Below are 8391 nucleotides of genomic sequence, written 5' to 3'. Positions count from 1 at the left end.
GTATTAGAAAATCATTTGGGATATTTGTTCAGAGTATTCCGCCAGCAGCTGTTTTTTGGTAAAAGCAACCTGTCTGTACAAGCCCAGGCTCCAGAACAGATTTGTTCTCTCAAATGTAGCAGCTGCTAATATGAGAATAGGGAGCTCCAATGTGAAAGATCTGCTTGGAGGCCTAGTGAGTTCTTCAGGTAGGAGAAGCATTCCTTCAAATATTCAGGCCTCCAGTCTTTTTTTAAATTATTTTTTAAAAAAATATTAAACATTTAATTTTTTTAAATTAAATTTTATTTTTATTAAATAAACATTAAGAACAGTGTTTTAAGGCTCTAAATTATGCCTGGCAAGTGCAGATCTTTCAATGTAGACATCATGTAGTCCTTGTACTTTGCACCAGTTAGTTGTCTGGCTGCTGCCTTTTGTACCAGTTGTAGCTTCTGAATTATGTTTCAACCATGACCCTCCATTGCAGTAGTCAAGGTAATTTTAAGAAAGAAAATTCCTTAGCTCATACAGACAGGATGACATTGTACCTTCTTATAACTGGAGGCTCAGGTGAAAGGATACAAGACATTAGCCATCCGCTCTGATACAAATTTGATCACCATTGTGAATCCCAGTTTCATTTTCCTAACATTTGCATTAGCATAGTTTGCATTGCTTTATGATTATGTGCCATCCAGTTGTATCAACATGTATTCTCCCTGATTTTCCCTAACGGTGCACTCAGTGCTACCTTATATCAGCCCATCCACCTTGCTCATCTTTTTCTCTTTCTGTCCCCCTTTCTCAGCATATGGGATAATTTGAGACTGGTCAGTTGTGCCTCTAGCAAGAACTATAGGTTGATTTGTTCACTGATCCATTGGTTTGTTTTCTTGGCTGTCCACAGTATTCTGTTTGGTTCTCTAACACCAAAATTCAAAGTTGTCAATATTCTCCCATCATCTTTTGAAGTGAAATTGTTTTGTAAGAATTACAAAAATAAAATCTGATAGATTTAGTAGGTCAATGAGGGAGGGAAGCAACTTTTAAGCTTAGATGGCCAGTGAAGAATTGGATAAAACCTAAAATACCTATGCCTTTACTATCCGTTTTTACCCTTTCTACTGACTTAATGATTGAATAACTATACAAAAATAATTTTGAAGAAAATGGCATTATTCGTTTGCAGTTTTTTCATATTATTGTTGCATATTAACAAAAGCAATTGGTAAAAATAAATTACTGACAAATATTTTATTTACTGTAGCTATTGTTAGTTTTTCAGAATGCTGAGAAAGCTTTTTGAGATTTTTTAATCTCAAATGGTATATAGTTCTAACACACACATACTGCATAAAAGAAGTAAACCACAATATTTTAAATATTAAGACTACCACGAGAGTACAAATTAGTATGGGGTACTTACAAGACTATGGTTCCAGCAAATGATATCAGCAGCTAGAAAAGGCAAATTTCTTGATATTTCATACAAAATATGTTTCTGCCTTTGCTCCAAGGAAATTATGAAAGATTTTACTTTTTTTTATTGTACTGCCTTATTTTCTGCTTTAGCACATGGAAAAGTTTTGGAAGCTCTCTTGATTAGAAAATCATTTTGACCTGATTCATATAAAATTGAATACCTAATGAATTTAGACAAGGATACACTGCTTTGAAAATTAGCAAGCTCTGCTAAACATACTTTATCCAATTTTCTTAATTTTTTAAAATATTTGCTGTAATAACACTTTTAATGTTTTTGCACTTTTTTGTAAATTTCTATGTATGTTATTTTGTTTGGCCACTTTCATGCAAGTTTTATCTTGTTTTTACAAGCAGTTGTCAGAACAATAAATAATTTGATACAAATTAGCTGATGGTCATTTTTTTCAATTATTAAGAATTTAGATAAAAAAATATTTAAGCCGACGATTCCCCTCAGAAGTCTGATTTTTGCTGTCTTTTATCAGTGAATAAAAATGCATTACTAAAGACATTATTTGTTTATCCCAAATTTGCCTAGTGGTGATAAGTAGCATTTGTACTGATATTTATAATCAGTTACATATCGACTTAGAACTAAATTTCAGAATAATTTTGCCCATTTAAAATCCATGTCAAAGAACTTTTATAATTTTGGGTACTTAATGTTTTTAGAGGAAGTCAGCAAGTTGAATGGAAGCAGGCACCAGAAATTAGTTGCTTTCCAATATGGATCACTTAACCAACCATTGAGTATAATCAGCAGAATATTGCTATCGCTGTCTCTGTCTTATCTTTTTACAGAATTCTTAACAGTGAATTATTGTGCCCTTGTATATTACAAGAACAGTTTGTATTAGTAAATTATTTACTTTCTATCAAAAGTAATTGAGAGGGAGGGAGACAGAGAGAGAGAGAAACTCATTTTTTTGGTTCACTTGTGGAATTTCCCCAAACCTTTTCAAAAATATACAAGCTAAAAAACCCACATGCAGAGATGCTGCAAGGAATTGCCTATAGGGATATTAGGTGCCCTGGGAGTACACGATTATGATAGTGGTGCACTGTAACAGGATTCAACCCCCCCCCCCCCGTGGCACAGTGGTTAAGTGCAGTATTGCAGGCAAACTACCCACAACCTGGAGTTTGATCACGACGGGGCTCAAATTGACTGACCTTTCCATCCTTCTGAGATTGGTAAAATGAGGACTTAGATTGTTGGGGACAATATACAAATAATGCTTCTACATTGTAAACTGCCCAGATAGCGCTGTGGAGCAATATATACGCCTAAATACTATTGCTATACAATAGTGGCCAAAAGTGTATTTTTGAGGTTTGATGGCTAATAACGCCACTTTTTTTTTTTTGAGGTTCAAGATAATCATATTCCATTGCTGGAATGGCCTGGGAATAGCTCAGACCTTAACCCAATTGAAAATCTATGGAGCTGACTAAAGAAACTTGTTAGTCAGAAGTGACTCAGCAATAAAACCCAGTTAGAAGCAATCATTCAATCTTGGTTTCACATTATAACAGCTGCAGAACTAAAAGACTTCGTTCACTCCATGGGAAGACATTGTAAGGCCATAATTCATGCTAAAGTTTACCTAACTTAAGTATTAACTGACATGATAATTTTTGTATATCTCATTTTTTCTATGGCGATAGTTCTATTATATCCCATTTTTTCTATGTGTTTCACTTTTCTTCTTTATATTGTAACTGCTATTCTAATAGCAAATTCAAATGTTATTGCACTATATTCTTGATTAAATTATCTTTCTATTGGGATATAATTTTATGGTACTACTCCAAAAAAAAAAGTGATGTTATTAGCTAGTTTTAAAAAATACACTTTTCCCAAAAAGGTTTCCATAATTTTGGCCACTACTGTATTTGTTGGGCTTACGAGGCAGGTTCAAGTTAACATTCTCTTAGTAGCTTATCTATCTGGGCTTACGATCTGGAAGCTGCCATATCCAAACAATCTGTAGAAATATTTCAGAAGATGTTTCAACATCTAGCGCTAAGCAAGGTCTCTAAAGTTCTTAAATGGAAGTTACAGTCTAACATGGAAGGAGGAAGAACCGAGAAGGGATGTAATGTTGACTGGAAAACAATACTGAAATGCTGTATTACATGGGAAGTGCCAATGATGTAGAATAGCTGTTTTCCCCCCAACAATTATGCTAAATCAGGCATGCCTTTTTCTGAGATTCAAACTCATAAATACTTTTCTACCACAAAACAACCAATATAAAGTAAACATTCACATACGCATGCATATCTGTTCAATATTAAGCGTAATTTTAAATATATATACACATATTTGGTTGCACTAATTCATACAATAAATACCCACAGAGGGGAAAAGAAAATACATTGCTGTGTAGACCCCATGAGCGAAGACATTTATTGTTTATACAGGACATTATGTGACAACTGCTCGTTGAGGATAAAATGAAGCTGTGGTGCACTTTCATGGAAGGTGACATCAGAGACTTGGACCAGGAACATCAGAGAAGCAGCTTCCCCAAGTCAAGGTAGCCTGGCCTGCAGGAGGAGGAGAAGGGAGTAGAAAGGTAGTGAGTGTTGGATAAATGCAAACTGATGAAAAAAAAGAAAAAAGAAACACAGAATGCCAATGTTAAATAGCTATGAATGCATGAATGTGAAGAGAATAAATGAGAACTGAAACATAGAACAAACATGCAAAACGAAACTGAATGGGTTGAGAGGAAGGTGGACATTGAGAAAGTCTTGGAAGGAATGAAAGATCCTCAAAAAAAGAGACAATTACCTATAATTTAACAAATAAAAGACAACGTACAAAAATATATCTGGCAGTGAGATATTGGTATATAGAAGTAAGGATGGTTAGCAAAGACAAAGGTACAATGAATAGTACTCATGCAAATTGGATTTGGCTTTCTTTTTCTAAGTTCAGACTTTATTTTGCTTATTACAAGTGGTCGTTGATTTATGATAATTGAGTCCAATTCTAAATCATAAATAAAGCAACCACCATGTGATCAGACCTGATTTACAACTTTTTTGCAGTGGTCATAAAGTGACTACCAGAGTCACTAAACGAATGCTGCAATCATTCACAGGCTCAAACTCAACCCCTCCAAGACTGAGTGGCTGTGGATGCCGGCATCTCGGTACAGTCAGCTGCAACCGCGGCTGACTGTTGGGGGCGAGTCATTGGCCCCGATGGAGAGGGTGCGCAATCTGGGTGTTCTCCTGGATGGACGGTTGTCTTTTGAAGAACACTTAGCGACCGTCTCCAGGAGAGCTTTTTACCAGGTTCGCCTGGTCCGCCAGTTGCGCCCCTTTCTAGACCGGGATGCCTTATGCACGGTCACTCACGCCCTCGTCACTTCGTGCCTGGACTACTGCAATGCTCTCTACATGGGGCTCCCCTTGAGGTGCACCCGGAGACTACAGTTGGTTCAGAATGCGGCCGCGCGGGTGATAGAGGGAGCCACTCGTGGCTCCCATATAACACCGATCCTGCGCAGGCTGCACTGGCTACCTGTGGTTTTCCGAGTGTACTTCAAGGTGTTGGTTACCACCTTTAAAGCACTCCATGGCATAGGACCGGGATATCTTCGGGACCGCCTTCTGTTACCACATGCCTCCCACCGGCCGGTACGCTCCCATAGAGAGGGTCTTCTCAGGGTGCCGTCAGCCAAACAGTGTAGGCTGGCGACCCCCAGGGGGAGAGCCTTCTCTGTGGGCGCACCTACCCTCTGGAACGAGCTTCCCCCAGGACTTCGACAACTTCCTGACCTCCGGACCTTTCGTCGCGAGCTGAAGACATATCTATTCTTTCGAGCAGGACTGGCTTAAATAGGGTTTTTAAATATGGATTTTATTGGGGTTTATTTTTTATATTTTGTATGGTTTTTTAAATTTAGGCTATTTTGAATAAGTTTTTTAAAATGTGTTTTATTGTAATATATTGTATTATTTTATTTTCCTGTTCACTGCCCTGAGTCCTTCGGGAGAAGGGCGGTATACAAATTAAATTATTATTATTATTATTATTATTATTATTATTATTATTATTATTATTATTATTATTATTATTATTATTATTATTATTATTATTATTATTAAGCAAACCCATTTTCACTATGGAGTATTTTTTGCCGGAAAGAAACGCTGATTTCCAGCCAAAATGTCGTAAATTGCAATCATATGATCATGGAGCATTGTAAATGACAATAAATGCAAGTCAGTTGCTAAGTGCTCAAAATGTGGTCATGTGACCATGGAAGGGGAGGGCGATGGAGGAATTTTGAATCTGGTTCATTTAATTAACTTTTTCAGGGGGTCTCCCATAATTGCAAACGGTAGCTAAATGACATCTGCAGTTATGGCAGACCCTGAAAAAGTTACTTACCATCCTTACTTCTGCCATAAGTCAAGGACTCTCCTTTTCCGAGTTCTGCATAACCTCATTTCACCTTTAAGATAATAAGAGTAATGAACACGTGTATAGGTATTGTCTTATAACAAAAGTTAAAACTCAAAATGTCTTGCTCTGTTTTATCTTGATACTCCACAGGAAGAAATCTTTTCTGGGGTGGGAATGTCATGCAGTGTGATGCAAGCACTTTCTTTGCTTGCAGAAGATCAATTCCTGGTGGCTGCCAGTTTTAAAAAGAGAATCTAGCAAGCAATGAATAATATCCTATATATTCTTGAAAGATGCTGCCACTCAAAGCAAAAATTATGGAGCAAAATGGATGAACTGCTTAACTGAGAAAGGATTTTTTAAAAAAAAAATACGTTCATAATATGTCCTTTTACTCATTCCGTTCCAAAGTTAAATTTATTTTCGTATATTAATCAACTACCCACCTCCCAAAACACTGGGTGGTTTACAGAAATAAAAACAAAAATATTAATTAATAGACTCTTGTGTTTTGATAACCAACATATACAAAAACAAACAAACCAGCAGCCTCATCATATCTCATATAACCAATAATAAGAATCATACTCAAAAGCTTAAACTCTCTCTTCATAGCCCTGCACGAGATCAATAAGAGGGTGTAACTCTAAAGGCAGCATGGTGGAGGCCATTACACCAGACTGCCTTTGGACTCATGTCCCCTTAATTTTTCGTAAGGATGGGACTCTACATTCACCGCATAACTCAAATGTTTATCTTGCTAGATCGTGGATTCTCAAATGTAGAAGTGCTTTGAAAAGGAAATTGGCAACATCATGTCTAACCTGCGTCATATTACCTATCCAGGCTCTATTTCTGTCAACAGACATCAAGAGCACAACCATGAAAGTGGCTTAGACAAAAAACAGCATCTCAATCAGCATCTTTTTTTTTTTTTTTTTACATTTATATCCCGTCTTTCTCCGAAGATTCAGGGCGGCTTACAGTGTGTAAGGCAATAGTCTCATTCTATTTGTATATTTACAAAGTCAACTTATTGCCCCCCCCCAACAATCTGGGTCCTCATTTTACCTACCTTATAAAGGATGGAAGGCTGAGTCAACCTTGGACCTGGTGGGACTAGAACCTGCAGTAATTGCAGGCAGCTGGTTTTAATAACAGGCTTCTTACAGCCTTGAGCCACCACCAATCTTTATCTTTCTCATCACTTGGTTCCTAACTCGGGGTCCCCAAGTCCCAGGCTGCATTCCACTACTGGACCATGGCCTGTTTGGAACCGGACCATGCAAGTGGTTGGCTGGCACATGCACAGCTCAACTTGTATGAGTGGTAGGCTGTCACGCACGCGTGTGCAGAACTCAACTTGCACAATTAGTGGCCTGATGTGCATGCCAGCCCACTACTTGCATGGGCTGATTTTCCTCCCACCCCCCACCCCCCGGACCACCAAGCTATAAAAGTTAAGAGACCTTTATAACTGTCCTCATTGGCTATGATAAAAGATTTAATATGCTTCCTTCTATAAAGATGGAAAAACATGGAACACAAATAGCTGAAAATGATATTACAATGCAGAAATCCGAGGGATTAAAAGCCTGTTTGAAAAGGAAATTAGTAACAAGGGTGAGAAGCATTCAATTAAAGCCTAGAGAAAAGAGAGTGTGAGATTAACATGTGTTTGTGATATGGGGGAAAAGGAAGCCCACAAGATAAGTAGAGGAACACAGAGAAAGAAAGAAAGAGCTGAGAGAGCTATGCAGGTACATATGAAATATTTTGTGTATTAATTCAAGAAAGTTACCCATGCTTCTGGTTGCAGGAACTCATAGCAATATGTTGGGCTCCATTGTGGTTGTAAGTCGAGGACTACCTGCATACAATATTTTTTTGGGAGAAGGGCGCCAAATCAAGGATGGCATTGCCAGAAGGGCACACTTTAAAGAAGGGAAGCCTCACACATCGCAAGTCTTACCTAATAGTACAAGTTTTGCTCACTCATCATCCTTAAACTTGCCGTTGATCCATGGGATATAACCAAAGACCACCTTCCAGTCTGTGACCCACAACCCTCCTATGACGACACTGCTGGCCCAGAGTGAATATACACCTTTCCTGCAATATAGAGAAAACGAGTAACTTGAACAGCAGCATTTTAAGTTCTAGAATATTTCTTGTTATGAAAACTTTCACATTTGATGGGTCCTTTCTGCAGAGACCTTTCAATCACTTGCTACGAACCTTTAAAGATCCGCTACAGACACGACATTGCAAAACTGCAAACAGGCCATTTGGAAAAACTGTTTTCTTCTTCTCATGTTAGGTGTGCTTTTTAATTTAAGCATATTTTTAAAAATAAAATTTACGGCAGCTGCTTAGGAATGAAGATTGGTGTGGCTTTTGTCTGGAAGAGACGTACCAGCATTTCGTTGATCTCCTATGAATCCCATACACAGGTCAGGAAACCAGGTTGGGAAGGACATGATGAAATGGACAGACTC

General features: G+C 37.8%; 1 long non-coding RNA gene across 1 annotated transcript; it reads right to left on the bottom strand.

Moving 5' to 3' along the window:
* Positions 1-3853: 3853 nt before the first annotated feature.
* LOC131188251 (uncharacterized) lies at positions 3854-7769 on the bottom strand. Its single transcript, XR_009152749.1, has 2 exons — positions 7695-7769; positions 3854-4020 (listed from the first exon to the last, which is right to left on the bottom strand). It is a non-coding gene; the product is annotated as an uncharacterized LOC131188251 (long non-coding RNA).
* Positions 7770-8391: the final 622 nt, after the last annotated feature.

The sequence above is a fragment of the Ahaetulla prasina genome, chromosome 1 (assembly GCF_028640845.1).
Source record: "Ahaetulla prasina isolate Xishuangbanna chromosome 1, ASM2864084v1, whole genome shotgun sequence".
Lineage (NCBI taxonomy): Eukaryota > Metazoa > Chordata > Lepidosauria > Squamata > Colubridae > Ahaetulla > Ahaetulla prasina.
Note: the sequence above shows the minus strand (reverse complement) of the source record. Positions and strands in the feature narration are given on the sequence as shown.